We start from the raw sequence: 17,757 nt of genomic DNA on the forward strand, positions 1-17,757 counted from the left end.
ACTGCATTTGAAGACAGGGCCTTTAAAGAGGTAATGAAGATTAAATGAGGCCATGAGAGTGGGCCGGAATCCAATCGGACTGGTGAGTTTATAAGGGGAATTCTAGACACACACAAGAGATACCAGGGATGCACAAGCACAGAGGAAAGGCCACGTGAGGGCACGGCAAGAAGGCAGCCGTCTGAGAGCCAAGGAGAGAGGCCTCAGGAGAAGCCAAACCTGCCAGTGGCTTGATCTGGGACTTCCAGCCTCCAGAACTTTGAGAAAGTATATTTCTGTTGCTTAAGCCACTCAGTCTGTGGTATTTTGTTATGGCAGCCCTAGCTCCAATACACCTCCCAAGGCCCTTGTTTCTCCATTCCTGAAAGTGTGCATCTGACACCATCAACAAGGCAACCTGGGGCGGGGAGGTGCTGGTGGGCCTGGGTTCTGTTACACTTCTTGGGGAGAAGCATGACAACAGCAGTACCAGCCCGGGTGTAGAGGGCAGGGGGTGGGGCCGTGCCACAGATGGGAGGGGCACGCAAGACCCAGGATGGCTCTGAAGCTAGAGTTGGAGTAATGAGCAAGATATTTTCTTCTCCCTTATCAGTGGTAGCCAAGTTTTGTCAAATTGGACCCTATTTAGATTTTGGAATCAGACTAGTTACATGAACTTTCCATTATGTATTATGCAACAAATAATGCAACAAAGATCATGCCATAGTTGGGTGAGACCCAAGGTATATTTAGCTTACTCAATTATTTTTAGGCACTCTATCTGTCCTAGGGAAGTCATTTGACCTCTTCCTACCTTTCTTTTTTCGGATGCAATGTTGAGAACTAAACTTCCTTCATGTGAATTAATTAAGAATCGCTACCCTTGAAGGAGGTGGGAAAGGGGGGTAACAGACATTCTCAGTGGCTAAGGCTTCTAAATGTCCCCTCCCTGCTCCTGACCAAGTCTACAGATACCCTGGAAAAAGCATCTGGGGCTGCAGAGTCAACTTCAGGAAATTCCTTCCAGCTCCATTTTAAAACACTGTTTCTGGTTCAGCTGTCCTGCCCTATCCTGGACTTCACATAGGGATTCTTCTCTTGGCCTTGCCCCCTGCATGCTAATGGTTTTCTTGGAATGCTTTTTTTGGTCCAAGCTTTTCTTTTGTATGCTAAGGACTTCCCCTAACTCGGTTTCCTGGGACTGGCCTAGGGTACAGCACTCTAGATTCCTGAGGTCGTTGGCCAGATCAGCCCTTGGGTCCCAGCCACAGGGCCACAATATTATACCCAAACCACAGATTCTCCTTAAGTCTTTCATCAGAACCACACTGATGTACACATCCTCCAAATGGCATCCGGCCTAATGGGAAACAGGTCCTTGGTGCCTTTCAAATGCCACAGAGACCCAAGTGAACATGAAGGACCACTGGAGGTTACTAAACCAACAGGCTGACTGGCTCCAATGTGAGAGAAAAGGGATGAAACTGCTCTTGCCCAACTGAGCACAGCTTCTGCCACCCTCCTCTTCTCAGAGCCATGGGGCCCATTTGCTCCGAGGCAATGGCTCTTATTATGGGGGCAGTACAGATATTTCAGCCACTTTTAGTGATGTGTCAACAAACAGCAAGAAGGTAAACAATATTTCCATAGGTAGACCCACAGAAACATTCCAATTCCCACCTATTGATTTATTTAATTGCTTAAATAGAGGCTCTTATACCAATAAAGAGTTCTTATTTTCTTGAAACTGGCATTGAGATCACAAACAAAATACTATTTATCTTTTTACTAAGACAAGAACATAGCAGGCATGACATGAGCAGATGTTGCCCTGATCATAATGGACTCATCTGTGCTCACAAGTTGCCTCTGTAATCACAGGCACCAGTTAATGACCCTTACCTGCTGCCTAGGGCTGCTTGCAGTGAACATGGCCCCTAACTCTGGGTGCCTACCAGTGGTTTCCACCATAAGACCACAGCTAGACAACACACTTCCTCTGCCTCATGTTTAAAGACATTCTAGTCTTGAGTCACCAAAGCTGTGTCTTTGGAATCTTCAGTAAACAAAAGTTACCTGTCAGCTAAACTTCTCCCCTAAAGGGAAGCAGGGTGGGTTGGGGTGAGGGGGCTGCCTTTTCTTGCGTACCTACTTCGTATGCTTGAGCCAGCAGCCCACAGCCTCGGTGACCAATATGGATCAAAGCTACCAGCTGCTCTGATCTTGCTCTGTTATGGGTGATTCCTCTCATCACAAACATCTATGGGGGCCATCCCCCTCAAAAAGGACCAGGTTAAAAACTTGGCTCCTGAAATTATATTGGTGCTCCAAACCTAGCCCCAAGGGGCAAAGGTCATCCAAACAACAGCTAAAGGATCACTGCCTGAGACTGCTACCAATCTCTAAAGTAACTGCAAAAAAAAAAAAAAATCAAAGTAAAATGTTAAGAATTGAGTATACGGATATTCACCATACAATCCTTTCAGTGAGTCTGTATGTTTATTTTTCTAATAAAATATTAAAAACAATTTAAAAAGTAAACGAAGTGCTACACAAAGATAGATACTTTGAACGTAAACAGATAAACTCTATTTCCTAAAGTAAGAGCCTTTAGGAGAGATCCTATTAATCAGAGGAGGCTGAGATCCATCACTGTAACAATTAGCTCTTATTTCCGGGGTGATAATAACCACGTTGCACAACTAGTATGGGGCATTCAATGCTTTCAGAACAGTGGTAGTCACAGAAGGGAGGGTCAAGTAGAGCTCACTCAACAGGGGTCCACTTCAGAAGGTGGGAACTATGGAAAGCAGAAAACCTTGGCATGATAGCTCCAGCTCCCCACCCCTCCCCTACACCAGCCCCCAACACCCTCCAGCCGCATTAGGCAGATGGCAGGGGAATTAAGCTTGCTGCCACAGACCACAAGTCCTGCAGCGGCAGGAGAACCAGTGAGCAGATTAAGCCCTGGATCCTCTGTCCCCCAAAAGCCCCTGACCCATTTCTCTGTTGGGAAAGGAAACTGCTGTGGTAAGACAAGCAGAGGGGCTGAGAGGCTCTGGCCAACACAGGCAGTTTCAACAAGTGTTCTATATAGATATATATATGTATTTTTTTTTTCTGGAGGGGACACCCAATGGGAACGGTGAAGAGTGACAGGGACATCAGAGAATACATGTGCTTTAACAGGGGGCCACGCGGTTAACGTGTCAACCACATGTGCTTTTCTTACAAAAAATAAAATTCCGCCATCCTCCCCGCTCCGCACCACACCCCGCCAGGTTTCAACAGCACGGACTCCAGGCCATGAGTGCAGTGCCGCCGCGCCAGAGACAACAGGTGTTTCGGGAAAAGACCTCTGGGGGCTGGGGCTATCTCCAGACCCTGCACATGGGCACAAGGGGCAGTGGATAGTGAATAGGCCTTGGCCAAAGTATGGGCCGGGAAGAAAGAAGCATCCCTTCCTGGGAAGAGGGGAGAGATCCGAGCACCAGCGGAGCCTTGCAAAGTGAAGGTCTGGGCTGTCCCGGCCCAAGAGGGCCAGAAACTAAACTTCCTAAAGACCACGCAGGCAGGAACTCGGGGGCCTGCCCCATTCTGTGCTAAAGGATCCAGGCTTGTTCTGAGACGCCGCACGGTGGGCTCCTTTCCTTTGCGGCCCCTCGGCTGTCCGGGGTTTTGGAACTGGTGTTTGGGGTCTGTCTTTCTAACCGACCAACAAAGGCAGGCTGGGTGCCTGGGCCGGCTTCCACGGGCCGGCTTCCACGGGCCCGAAGTGCTTCCCGGCCCGCTGGGCAAGAACTGGGGAGCTCCGGCAGGGTCTGAGGGAGACCTGGGAGGGGCGGGGACTGTAAGGGCAGCAGGTGACAAGCCGCGCCCCGACCGAAGCTCTCGGCTCCGGGATCGTGAGCGACCCAGGTGCCCCCAGAGTCCAGACGGTCTCCCGCGGCACTTACGCGCTCGTGGGTCCTCCGCCGGGCAGAACCGAAACTTTCTGGGGCCAAGCGGAAGAGGATGGGACCTCGGTGCCGACGGCCATGACACGCACACCCGGCGGCTGGCGGGGGCGGACTACAGCTCCCGGCGTGCTCCCTGGGGCTGAGGCCTACAACTCCCGTCGGACCCCCCCGGGACTCAGACTACAACTCCCGGCGACTCCGCAGAGCCGGGGTTAACTGCTCCCACCGCCCTGTCCCCGGAGCGCCTGTCCCACCCCACGACCCAAGCTGCCCCGGGTTAACCCTTGCAATCCCGGAGGGCCACAAATCAAATGTCTGGCATCTTGACAAGGCTGTTCTTGTGTGGCTAAGGAGCACTCCAAATGTAGCTAATTCGAGTTGAATTGTGCACGTGCTCTACGTGTGAAATACACCTACGTACCAAAGAGTCCGAAGAATGTTAACTAGCTCATAAATTTTTAGTGATTGCGTGTTAAAATGATAATATTTTAATATATTGGAAAATAGAAAAACATGTATTGGTGGGCTGAATTTCTCATCTTTTAATCCAACTTACTTCTTAATATCAGGGTCTTACTTAAAATTAGTGCTCAAAAACTACGTGTTTATGAACTACCACCCCTAACTTTGGCCCCATCCTCAGCCCACCTTCTGTTTATAAGATGGATGTTGCAAAGCACTCTGGAACTGAATATGATAGAACAAAATGCATTCAATCAATGTCTGTTATGGGGACAGTAGTAAAGAGAAATGCTAAACGGGGACTTTGGCCTGTAACTGACTGCATTCCTTAGCTGTGGCTGGCTATCCTTTACTCTCTGCCCTAGTTCTCATCATTTAAGCCAGAAACACCTCTCTCCCTCATAGGACCTAGCTCGTGGTATCCAGTCAGTAACTGTGGTGGCCCAACACCCTTCTAAATTGAGGAAGCAGGGTGTTGTCTGAGTAGAATGATACAGAAAGAAAATCAATTTCTTAGTTGAGTTTAGGCTATGACATCTCAGCCATCTAATTTTATAAATTAGATGTAGCTAAAACAATGAGTTAGAGGGATAGAGTTGTCAGTTGGGGGTGGGGTTGCGAGGAGGTACATGAATACAAGTGATTTTCACTCTTGTTAACAGAAAGGAAAACAGAAAGAAAAAGGGGAGAGTGAGAAGATGATAAAGAGAAAAGTAATCAACATAGTGGTCTAAGAGAAATCATTGCTCCAACCACTGTCTCAACAGCTTCATGCAATATTAAGGATGAGAGAGATTTTAATGTTGGTCATCTGGTCCAATATCCTTGTTTGAAACTGTCCCGGGGGAAAGGGGGAAAAATCTCCCTCAAACCGTGTTTTTCCTCTACTCTTACACAACAACAACAATCATCAACACAGGAGAATACTTTGGTGACCAGATGTGTATGGGGTTTTCCCCACACACTGAGCAGCGGACCACACCTGGGTGTCCTCCAGTTCAATTCTGACACTATCTACCTGGAGTATCAGATCTCACAAGTGGAGGGCTCAGTCCCCAAGACTGTCTCCTCACCTTTAAACACCAGTTGTAAGTCTGGGCCTCCGGAACTTCTGAATGACTGACTTCAAGTTGGGTTCCCATGACACCCTCTTTGGGTGCAGCTAATTTGCTAGAATTGGAGGTTCATAGAACTCAGAGAAACACATTTACTGGTCTATTATAAAGGATACTGCAATGGATGCAGATAAAGAGACACGTAGGATGAAGTGTGGGGGAAGGGGCGTGGGGCTTCCGTGACTTCCCTGGGTAAACCACTCTTCAGTAACCTCCACGTGTTCAGCTATCCGGAAGCTCCCTGAATCCAGTCTTCTTGGGCTTTTATGGAAGCTTCGTGATGTCAGCATTGCTTCCCCCAGGGTATAGGGCAGGACCCTCTCTTGGGAGGGTCTTAAGACCTACAATCAGAAAGTCGGGGGAAGATTAGAGTCCTGCCTTAGAGCAGGTGAAAGGAGGGCAGAAGGCCAGAGAGACTCGGTTTCCCGAAGCCTAACATACCTAACATAACAAAAGACTGTAACAAGAGCTATGGGAGTTATGAGCCAGGAACTATGGATGAAAACCAATATAAATAGATAGGTAGGTAGGTAGGTGGATAGATAGATAGATAGATATCATAATACCACAGAAACTTAGACCCAAAAGCAGTTTGAAAAGAAGAGGAAAACAAACCTAGTATTTATTGAGGACCTATATGCCAGTCCCTAGCCCCCACCCCAAAAAAACAAAAACAACAACAGAAACCCATACAGCATTGTATTTAAAACTTGCAGCCACTCTGTGACATAATTAGTATTCATTATCCTACTTTGAAGATGAGGAGACGAAGCTCAGAGAGGTTAAATGACTGTCCTTGTCCACCAACCTAATAAGTGGTGGAGAGTGGTGGAGGCTGGGGTAGAGCTGGGGGCGCCTGAGGGGTCTTCCGTCACCCAGCACACTGTCAGATACAGGGAAGGTTAACAAAATCACTACTGTTCAGGTAGTTTAACATGGATTTCCTTTATAGATAGAGCTGAGTATTTCAAACTATCATCTTTCAAACAAACATACAAACAAATGCGGCATATTCTTGTGTTCTGATGTGAATACATATTAAGAGATCAGATTCAAAATCACCAAATCCCCACATCCTCTCCTTATAGCCTTAACAAGCAGCAGAAGAGGAGACTATTCCTCACTGGAAGCTGACCATACCCACAGCCCTGATGAGGGATGAGGCTCTTGGAGTGATTGTCAAGGGCTTTGTATGTGCCAGGTGCCATGTTATGTGTATTCCACACCTGGTTTAATTTTATCTTTATATCAGTCTTATGATACATAATTATCCCCATTAAGCAGATAAGCAAACAGCCTTAGAGAAGTTAGCTAATTTGCCTAAAGCCCAAACCTTATAGTGGTAGAGACAAATTTTGAGCTCAGGTCTGTCCGATTAGGGTTTAAGCCTTTAACCACTGTGATGGCAGCTCCTTCCGTGGGACAGCCATGTGCTCTGCCAAGGACCCTACCATTGTGGCCCCTGCTGGTCAGGCCAGAAGTGGATGCCAGCCATGCCAATGGCCTGGGGTGGCAGTTCAAAAGAGTCAGCCTCCTCTTGATAGTCACTGGTCAATTAATCTCTCTGCTGGAAGATTCAAGTGTAAGCCTCACAGAAGGATTCAGAAGTTGATTGCAGAATCAACAGCTCTAAGCTGGTTGAGCTATCTTCCCCTACAGAACACAGATTTTTCAGTAACGACTCATAGACAATGCAGAAGGATGTGGACCTCAGGGCTCCGGAATTTGTTTTGAATTCTGACATGTATGTTTTCCAGAATTTTTTCTTCATGACGCTACTATTGAATTTTCTCCTCAACCCTTCATCAACTGAAAACTTTTGAAATTTTAAAATAAGCTCTGGATAATACAGAGTTAGACTTTTTCCATTTTGAGTGATAGTAATAGAAAATAGCATTTCCCACAGAATAAGGGCACTATTCTTCCTGGTTCACCCAAGAGAGCCCGTTATCCCAGCATGAATATTCATAGCACTTCTGTTCACTCCCAGTGGTGTCCCATTTTCTCAATACATTATAGTTACTGTTCGGGAAAAACTCTCAAACCGGAAGTTTTCCTCTGTTGTCACACCACAACAATCAACACAGAAGACTTCTGTATTTCCTGAGGATTCCTTTCCACAAGCAAGCAAGCAATCACTTCTGCAGCAGATACCAACTGGGTGTCCTCCAATTCAATTCTGTCACTGTCTACCTGAAGATGGTGTCAGATCCTGCCATTTTGGGACCCAGAACCCAAGAATCATGCTTCCCTCCTTAGATGCCAGTCACAAGTCCAGCCCTCCAGAACTTCTCACTGACCAGCTTTGAGTTGGGGTTCCCAAGACTTCCTCTTTAGGTTTGATTGGTTTACTGAAGCACCTCACAGAACTCAGGGAAACACATTTACCGGTTTATTAAAAGGATATTACAAAGTATACAGATGAAGAGATAATACACAGGGCGAGGTATGGGGGATGAGGCGCCAGAGCTTCCATGCTCTCCCTGGACATGCCACCTCCCAGGAACCTTCATGTGATATGGAAACTCTACGAACCCAGGCCACTTGGGTTTTTATGGAGGCTTCATTATATAAGCATGATTGATTAAGTCATTGGCCATTGGTGATCAACTTAACCTTCAGCTTCTCTCCCCTCTCAGGAGGTTGGTGGTGGAGCTAAGTCCCAACCCTCTAATCATGCCTCTGTCTGTGGTGACCAGCCCCACCCTGAAGCTGTCAGTCTGTTAGTGCAGGTAGCTAGACAGACATGAGCAGGGCAGGAGACCCCCTCACCCCTGCCAAGGAATGTCAGGCAACCATAAGGTGATTGGTCGGGAGGAGGACGAGGAATCTCACATACAAATTTTCCTCCATTTCTCAAATCACTTCCATGCCCTTGCCAATATGCATCCAGACCTTTAAGGTCATATTTGAAGGGAAAGAAGTCCATTCCATTGTGGCAGCTGGCTGAGCTGGTATAGACACAGGCTTCTCATCTACTTTAAGAAAAATGGGAAATGAGATGATAAAAAAAGAGATACTCACTTTGTTGCTAGAATGTGCTGAAAGAGTCACTATGAGTTCGTAGATACAAGGATATAGGCTGGCCCAAGGCCACAGGCTCAAGAGACAAAAGTACCCACAGGACAGAAATGAAGGCTGGTCCCAGGCTACAGGCACAGAATAGATTACCCTAGAGCAGAGATGAAGGCAAGGTTAGGGGTACCCATAAGATCAATTCATTCTGAAACTCCAAGGATGAATAAGGGGCCCCCTATTCACTCCGGTGTCTCCTCTCTTCTCAAATGGATAATCATGATGAGATGGGAGCAAGGTTAAGGGTACCAGGTAAGACCGGTTCACTCTGGAGCCCCAAGGATGAATGGGAGATACCCTGTTCAGGAAAGGATAATAGGGAAATAAGAGAGGACACTTTCTTTTTCCCTTTTTTTTCCTCCTCTATTTTCTCTTCACAGATGGATAATCATGTATTCATACCATGGGACATGCCCCTCGGATGCATCCTCAAGAAGTGAGAAAAGTTTGAATCCCAAACGCTAAAAAGGAAAAGGCTAATATTTTTCTGTAACACAGCCTGGGTTGAATAAAAGCTCCAGGACCAGTAATGTTGGCCAGAAAACAGAAGCATAAATTTTAATACAATCCATCAACTAGATTTGTTGTTTTGCTATCAACAGGGAAAATGAACAGAAATCCTTTATGTACAGGCCTTTGTGACCCTAAGAAACAACCATGGCCTTTGTCAGGCTTGTAAAATGGATCCAGTGATGATAGCGGCCATTGTCAGGTAGCTCCCTCCAGTTGGTTTGGGAGGCCTCTCATTGGGTTTACCCAGGGCTCAAGCCCCAGAGAAACCAAGGGCAGAGGTTGGGTCAAACCCCACTGCCCCTTCTACCCTTTACATCCAAGTCTCCCAGCCCTGGAGCCTTCCTCTTTCTATCCAGGGCCACCCTCTGGACACCACCCCCTTAAGTTATGCCCCCTTCAAGAGGTTAGCAGCCCAGTGGACCCACTAGAGTCCAGACTCCATTCACTATGCAAGACCTGAGCCAGATTAAGATGGAAGTAGGAAGTTTATGGAAGACCCTGAAAAATACATCAAAGAGTTCCGTAAACTGGGCTAAACATTTGAACTCACCTGGAGGGCCCTCTTAGTCATACTATGGCAAACTCTGTCTAAGGGAGAATATGACTCCATTACAGAGGTGACCCAGCAATTTATAAGTGCAATGCACATGACTGACTCTGGTGGCAGCACTGTGGGGGCCACCACAGTTCCCTAGGTTGACCCTAATTAGGGTTACCATACCCAGGGGGGTATATGGGCAAGGAACCACGTGTTTCTCTGTCTGGTAGAAGGAATGAAAGCTAGCAAAACAGAGCCTATGAACTATAATAAATTGGCCTTAATAGATCAAAGCTCTCTTGAAAACCCCTAGAGAGGCTACAAGAGGCCCTAATGAAACATACTAACCTGGACCCAGACACACCAGAAAGACAACTGACCCTAAAGGACCATTTCCTAACTCAGGCAGCCCCAGATATTCAGAGGAAACTCCAAAAGCTAGCATTGGTACCCAACACCCCGGGCCTGACATTTTCAATATAGCTTCCTCAATCTTCTACAACCAAAACCAGGAGAAAGAGGAAAGAGCTCAGGAAAAGGGAGGTAAAAGGAAAAGTGGCAGCTCCAACTCTTGGCTGCACTACAAGTCTGCCAGCCCCCTCCAGGTTGCCCTCAGATTACCCTCTCAGGTAACTGCCATCAGCACAGGAGGGCAGGCCACTGGCAGGCAAACTGCCCCAATGAGACTGATGGAAAAAAGCTCCGCATGGCTTGCCCCTACTGCCACAAGTTTGGCCACTGGAAATGGGACTGCCCTGAGGACCGAAGGGACTCTGGGACAGAATCCCAACCCCTAATGGTCTTGAGCTGAAGGAGCCCTACACAGCAGCCAGCTCCCAGACTGAACATCACTGTTGAAGGCACAGACCCAAGGGCTGCTTTGGTCATGGCAGGTAGGACTATAAGTTTTCTTTTGGACATGGGAGCAACCTGCTCAATGCTTACCTCTTTTCCTGGGCAATTATCCTCCAAATACTCCCTGGTGCTGGGGCTAAATGGGGTGCCTATAACCTGAAGATTTATTCCTCCTCTGTGGTACCTGTGGGGGAGACTGTCTTTTCTCATTCAATTTTAGTGATGCCAGAATGTCCTATGCCCCTTTTGGGTAGAGATAGTTTATTTAGACTAGGGGCTTAGTTAACCTTTCCTCCAAGGCAACACCTCCTTTTCCAAATGCAATCTTATGCCTCAAGGAAACCACACACAGGATGAACTGCTGACAGACCTTTCCATTAATCCAGAGGTCTGGGCCACAGGAATATATGGAAAGGCCATAATGGCAATGCCCGTAGTAATTCACCTCAAGGATCTTTCTTGCTATTCTTATAGAAGGCAGCTGGCCAAAGAGGGACTTTGGCTCCTAATTGAAAAATTTCTGTAACATGAATTATTAATAACTGATAACTTGCCCTGTAACACCTGCATCTTACCTGTTAAGAAGAGCAATGAGACCAGATGCAGTGGTTCACACCTATAATCCTAGCACTTTGGGAGGCTGAGCCAGGCAGATCACTTGAGGTCAGGAGTTTGAGACCAGCCTGGCCAATGTGGAAAAACCCCGTCTCTACTAAAAATACAAAAAAAAAAAAAAAAAAAAGAAAAAGAAAATAGCCAGGCATGGTGATGCATGCCTAAATCCCAGCTACTCGGGAGGCTGAGGCAGGAGAATCACTTGAACCTGGGAGGCAGAGGTTGCAGTGAGCCAAGATTGCGCCATTACACTCCAGCCTGGGCAATAAGAGCAAAACTCCGTCTCAAAAAAAAAAAAAAAAAAGAGCAATGACAAATACAGGTTAGTCCAGGACCTGCAAATCATAAATGAGGCAGTAGTCCCAATGGCCCCCAACCCATATGTATTAATAATTCTAGGAGAAGTACTTCCAGATCTCAGTTGTTTTCAGTCTTAGATCTCAAAGACTCTTTTGTATCTCCCTAGACTCATCTTCCCAATTTTATTTGCATTTGAGTAGGAGAATGAGAAAGCAAGGCATCAACAGCTCACCTGGAGAGTGCTTCCACGAGGTTTCACAGATAGTTCCCACTTGTTTGGGGAAGCCTTGGCTAGAGATTTGCAGGACCTGACTCTTGAGGTGGGCACATGGCTCCTACAGCATATGGATGACCTGTTAATCTGCTCCCCTGCAAGACAGCTGGGAATCCAACATCTAGTCCAGACACTAAATTTACTGGCAGACAGAGGGTACAAGGTGTCCAAGGCTAAGACACAGCTTCTAAGACAAGAGGCCCAATACTTGGGGATAATCCTGACCACTGGAGAACATAAGTTCTCCCCAGAACGGATACAGGCCATCCTTAAAATACCTATCCCAGCCACCCAAAAGCAGCATCAGGCCTTTCTAGGTATCACAGGATATTGCAGACTTTGGATACTGGGACATGGTGGGACTTACATCAGGCTCTAAAAGAAGGGACTGATAGGGACCCACTTCTTTGGGTAAAGGATCAGGAGCAAGACTTTATACAGCTAAAAACTGCCCTCTCACAAGCCCCAGACCTTGGGCGACTCACACTAACCAACCCATTTCAACTTTTTGTCACTGAAAGGCAAGGTGTAGCCCTAGGAGTTCTAATTCAAACCATTGAGCCTATCAAATGTCCAGTAGGTTGCTTTTTAAACAACCTAGACCCAGTAGTGCAAGTGTGGTCACACTTGTTGCAGTGGCCATCCTACTTGAGGAGGCCCTTAAAATCACCATGGGGCTGTCAGTCTGGCTCCTGACATCCCAGCAAATAGGCTCCTTATTGAACATAAAAGTGTCACAATGGCACACTGATAACAGGCTGCTAAAGTACCAAGTCTTGTTAGAAAATCCACAGGTAACAGTTGAGTGGTATTCCCCCCTTAACCCAACCTCCTTACTGCCACTACAAGGAGACTACAACTCAACACATTTATGTTGTGAGATACTTAACCAAATTTATGCCAGCTGGGAAGACTCAAAGACTCAGCCCCTAGATAATCCGGACGAAATATGGTTTTCAGATGAAAGTAGTTTCGTCTGGAATGGAACTAGATATGCAGGGTACACTATAGTGTCCCTTCACCCAGTTCTGGAGGCTAAAGCTCTGTTCCTGGGGAGCTCAGTGCAACTAGCCAAACTCATCGCACTAACCAGAGCCCTAAAACCAAGGAAAGAAAAAGAATAACTGTGTATACAGATTTTCTGGTGTCTCATGCCCACTTGGCTATCTGAAAGGAAAGGGGGGTACCTAACAGCTTGGGATACTCCTATTAAGTATGGGCCTCAAATCTTAGAGCTCCTAGAGGTTGTTCATTTGCCCTGGGAAGTGGCAGTAGTGCACTGTAAAGGACACCAGAAGGGTTTTGATGAAACTGCATAAAGAAAATGGTTAGCTGACCAAAAAGCTAAAGAGGCAGCTGTCTCAAAAAATACCTTCTTGGGGGCCTTGCTCCCCTCTCCCACCAATGAACTGCCCCCTCTCCAGTGCACTAAGGAAGAAATAGATTGGGTCACCCAACGTGGGTATAAAGAAGAAATCAGTGGTTGGTACAGGTTGGGAGGGTTTCTCTACCTAAAGCCTCCCAAAGAAAGTCATCAAGAGTTTCCACAACTCCTGTCGCCTTGGAAAGGACAGACTAGGGCAAATTTGTAAATGGGTATTAAGCATGGAAGGGACTAAATAAAACTATTCAACAGATTTGTCAAGCCTGCACCTTGTACACCATAAATAATCCCCTGGCAGAGAAGCCCCCTCCATTAATAAGTGCAATCCCAAGGAGAGGCACATACACTGGGGAGGACTGGCAGATGGACTTCACTCAGCTTCCCAAATGCTGCAGGAGCTGAGTGAAACTCAACTCCAGCCCATGGAGCCACCCTGCTCTGACAGCTAGCAAGAGGCCAAGACCCACAGAACAACCACCACTGCCCCTCTGGCAGCAGGAAGCAGTTACAGAAGACTGATCTTCGTCCATTTTCCCAAAGAATTGGGTCTTGCACTCTTGAGCAGGGAAATGTTAGAGTAGGTAGTTAGGCAGACATGAGCAGGGCACGAGGGTCCCTCCTCCCCACCAGGAATGTCAGGCAACTATCCGGTGATGGTCAGGCAGTTGTCAAACTGTCTCTCTAAAATAGTAATTAGTTGCAGCCGGCAACTAGACGGTCCTCCAACAGACAGAAAACACCTGAAGCTGGTGATCAGCGGCTTCCCAGTAAGATCTCAGGAATTGGGGCAAACGGGCTCAAGCATACACACTAAGCGGCAAAATGGTGGAGTTTAACTGGTATATGACCTTCACCTGGGAACACTCAGCTGGTAAGGGAAAAATGTCTCAAGTGAGCCCATGTACAACTTCCTAACACACTGCGCATGCGGCCCCTCCCAAGTGCTGGCAGACCAGTGCACGGAGGACAGGCTGCCCCGAAGGAAAAATCAAAGGAAGAGAGATGCAAAACCCCAGACGCGTGCCAACGTATAAAACCCCAAGTCCAGGGCCGGATGGGGCACTTGGATCTCTCAGGTCACCCACTTGGCCCTCTTCCAAGTGTATTTTACTTCCTTTCACTCCTTCTCTAAAACTTGCCTCTGTTTCACCCTCTGCCTTATGCCCCTCAGTTGAATTCTTTCCTTTGAGGAGGCCAGAATCGAGTAGCTGCAGACCCATACAGATTCGGTGCTACTAACAAGTCAACATTAGCATACAAAAAACATAGCACTTGGAAGATTCCAAGAATTTTAGGAGTTGTATGCCAGGAAATGGGGATGCAGACCAAATATCTATTGCGTAATGTCACAGTCACTCTCTCTGTAAGTCAAGTAGTTCCCTGGGATAGTAAAGACTGTTTCATGAACAATATTAGACTCTGTGGTCAGATAAGTTTTGAAAACGGGACTGGATGAAGACAAAAAACGAAGTCCTATACCACAGGACTCTGGGGAACCTCCAAATGTTTAAAAATGAGCCCCTGGTTGCAACCTTTTCCAGGAAGTCCAGGAAGCAATTGCAGCTGGAGATTTGCCATTTCACAATTGTGAGGCAGTTACAAGATAGTAAGGGATGGGGACTTCAATTCACCTTTGGGCAAAATGTTTCTTTATCTTGGAAAAAAGCACTGAAATGGGCCTCTTTGTGCCCATTTTCTGTTTCATACTTAAAAACAGAGTTTGAAGAATAGAAACTGTTTGGTAATAGAAAAGTTGTATTTGGTTAAATCACAGCTGTTTATCATTCAATAAATATTTATGGAACACTCCAGGTATTATTCTAGATCAGGGGTTGACAAAATTTATATTAAAGAGCCAGAGGTAAATATTTTAAACTTTGTGGCTCATATGGTCTCAGTTGCAACTGCTTACATCTGTCATTATGGTGCAAAAGCAGCCATAGACAATACATAGGTAATGGACATGGCCATGTTTCAACATAACTTTATTGACAAAAACCAGCAGCAGGTCAGATATGGCCATTTGCTGACTCCTGGCTTAGATGCCTGGGCTACAGCAGTGGACTGAATGGACAAAAATCTTTGTTCTCATGGAGCTTATATTCTAGAGGAGGGAGATAATAAGCATGATAAAGAGATAATTTAAATGTTAAGTTAGAAGGTGACAGATACTATGGGGGAAAAAGAAACCATAGAAAAGAAATTGCAAGGCTAGGATTGGGGGTTGGGTGGGAAGAAAAAGTCTCTCTTAGAATGTGACATTTTGGCTGAGTATGGTGACTCACACCTGTAATCCTAGCATTTTGGGAGGCCTCGGTGGGAGGATCATTTGAGTTCAGGGGTTCAAGACCAGCCTAGGAAACATAGCAAGACCCTGTCTCTGTTTTTTTTTTTTTTTTTTTTTTAATGTTCAAAAACTAAAAAAAAAAAAGAGAGAGAGAGAGAAGGTGACATTTTAGCAAACTTGAAGGAGGTGAGTATGGCAATTTTAAAACATGTTCACAAGCATGTCTTTGACATTACTCTCACCCAGAGGTAGTGGTAGTGAGTGGGAGGATTCTATGTCTTCTCCCCTTGAATCTTGGCTGACCTTTGTGAATTGCTTGTAACCTAAAGAATGCAGCAAAAGTGATGCTATGGAACTTCTGAGGCTGGGTGGGAATAGACAGTGCAGTCTCCACCTGGTTCCCTCGGGATTGTTCTCTGTGGGAGCCAGATGCCATGTAAGAAATCTGATTCACTGAGAAATCCCTGCTGGACAGTCCACATCTATAGCCCAGTGGAGCTCCCAGCCGACACCAGTGTCATCTGCCAGCTGTGTGATTGCACCATCTTGAACGTCCTACCCAGTCAAGCCATGAGATGATGGCAGCTTCAGCCGACATCTGACTGCAACTGTGTGAGTGATCCTAGGTGGGAAGTGCCCTGCTGAGCTCTTCCTGTATTCCTGACCCACAAAATCCATGAGCAATACACAAATACAATGATAGCTTTAAGCTGCTAAGTTTCAGGATAATTTGTTAGGCAGAAATGGTATCTGAAATAGAAATCTGCTACAAAAAGCAGACTGGGAAGAGTGAACTGTGTCAGATTGTATTTTCCAAAGATGGTCACAGTATGATTTCCCATCCCATGTGTTTTTCCACAATGTGACCTTGCCACTCCCCCATCAAGAGGCAGAGTCTAATTCCCCTCACCTTGATTCTGAGTCGCTGGTGACTGCTTCCACCAATATGGAATGCAGAAGCGACACTGTGTGTTTTCCAAGGCTGAGTCACGAAAAATGATGTAGTTGGAGCTTTGAACTTTCACATAAGAAGTCTAACTACCCTGAGGCAGTCATGCCACGAGGAAGGCCACATAGTGAGGTGGATACGGAGCAAGCCTTGGGGATAACTGGAGAAATAATTTTAGGCAGAAAGAACAACCAGCGCAAAGGCTCTGAGTCAAGACCTGGGCCTAGTGTGTTTGAGGAGCCACAAGGAGGCCAGTGTGGCCAGAGGAGAATAGATTGTAGGGGAAAGGAAGAAGCAGGGAGCCAGCTATGAGAGTTGCAGGTGAGTCAGTGTGGTCGGTCACAGAAGAGATGGGGGTGAGAAGTGGTTGGATTAAAAGGCAGAACTGAGAAGACTCGATCATAATATGAATTGGTCATAAACATTGAGAGAAACAAAGGAACCAAAGATGATTCCTAGCTTTTTGGCCAATGGAAGAATTGAATGAGCAAAATCAGAAATAGTGAAGACTGTAGAAGCAGATGTGGGGTTGTATGTAGGGGGCAGGTCAAGAGCTGGGTTTTAGACATAGATTTCAGATGCTGATTAGACATCCAAGTGGAGGTGTCTGGCAGGCAGAAGTTATCACCAGAAAAGGGGTCTTGTCCCAGACCCCAAGAGTGGGTTCTTGGATCTTACACAGGAAACAATTCAGGGCGAGTCACAGAGTATACTGAAGTTAAGTTTATTAGAGGCTACTCAATTACAGAGTAGGGCGTCCTCAGAAAGCAAGAGGAGGAATGCACTACCTTAAATGTAGTGCTGGCTTATATAAGTTATTAAGAATAGTGTACTGTATCACGAAGGCCTGTGATCAGCTTGTGACAGTCTATTAGTATTGTTACTTTCCTGTTACTATTATCTTTAAAGCAAAACCTGTTCTTAAACTAAAAATGCTTTTTGTTCTTAAAGCATTGGGACGTTTCCATAAGTTCTGGGTCTTTATTTAGTTAACACTATTAACTAATTCCCTCAACCACGAACATCTTGTGACCAAGGGTGCCCAGCTCCCTGGAAATGTAACTCAGCAGGTTTGGCTTTATCCTGGCTTTATTAAAGATGGAATCACTCTGGTTAGGACGCCTCGGACCAAGCTGCATGAGTCCACATGCAGGGGAGAAGTTTGAGCTGCTGCAGATATAAATGTGGGTGTCATCAACATACAGTTGGTTTAAAGCAATGACTTTCAGTTTGATCTCAGATCCCTTTAAAAAATTGTTTTTATTGGCCCGGCGCGGTGGCTCACACCTGTAATCCCAGCAATTTGGGAGGCTGAGGCGGGCGGATCATGAGGTCAGGAGATGGAGACCATCCTGGCTAACACGGTGAAAACCTGTCTCTACTAAAAATGCAAAAAATTAGCCAGGAGTGGAGGTGGGCGCCTGTAGTCCCAGCTACTTGGGAGGCTGAGGC

At 46.3% G+C, this 17,757-nt stretch overlaps 1 protein-coding gene across 2 annotated transcripts in view; it reads right to left on the reverse strand.

The window, feature by feature from the left end:
• FYCO1 (FYVE and coiled-coil domain autophagy adaptor 1) overlaps positions 1-4,038 on the reverse strand; it is a 77,695-nt gene extending 73,657 nt beyond the window's left edge. For both annotated transcript variants that reach the window (XM_001114357.5, XM_015131150.3), the window contains exon 1: positions 3,936-4,038. The gene's annotated coding sequence lies outside the window, so the exon portion shown is untranslated. The remainder of the gene's footprint in view (positions 1-3,935) is intronic.
• Positions 4,039-17,757: the final 13,719 nt, after the last annotated feature.

The sequence above is a fragment of the Macaca mulatta genome, chromosome 2, assembly GCF_049350105.2.
Source record: "Macaca mulatta isolate MMU2019108-1 chromosome 2, T2T-MMU8v2.0, whole genome shotgun sequence".
Taxonomy (NCBI): Eukaryota; Metazoa; Chordata; class Mammalia; order Primates; family Cercopithecidae; genus Macaca; species Macaca mulatta.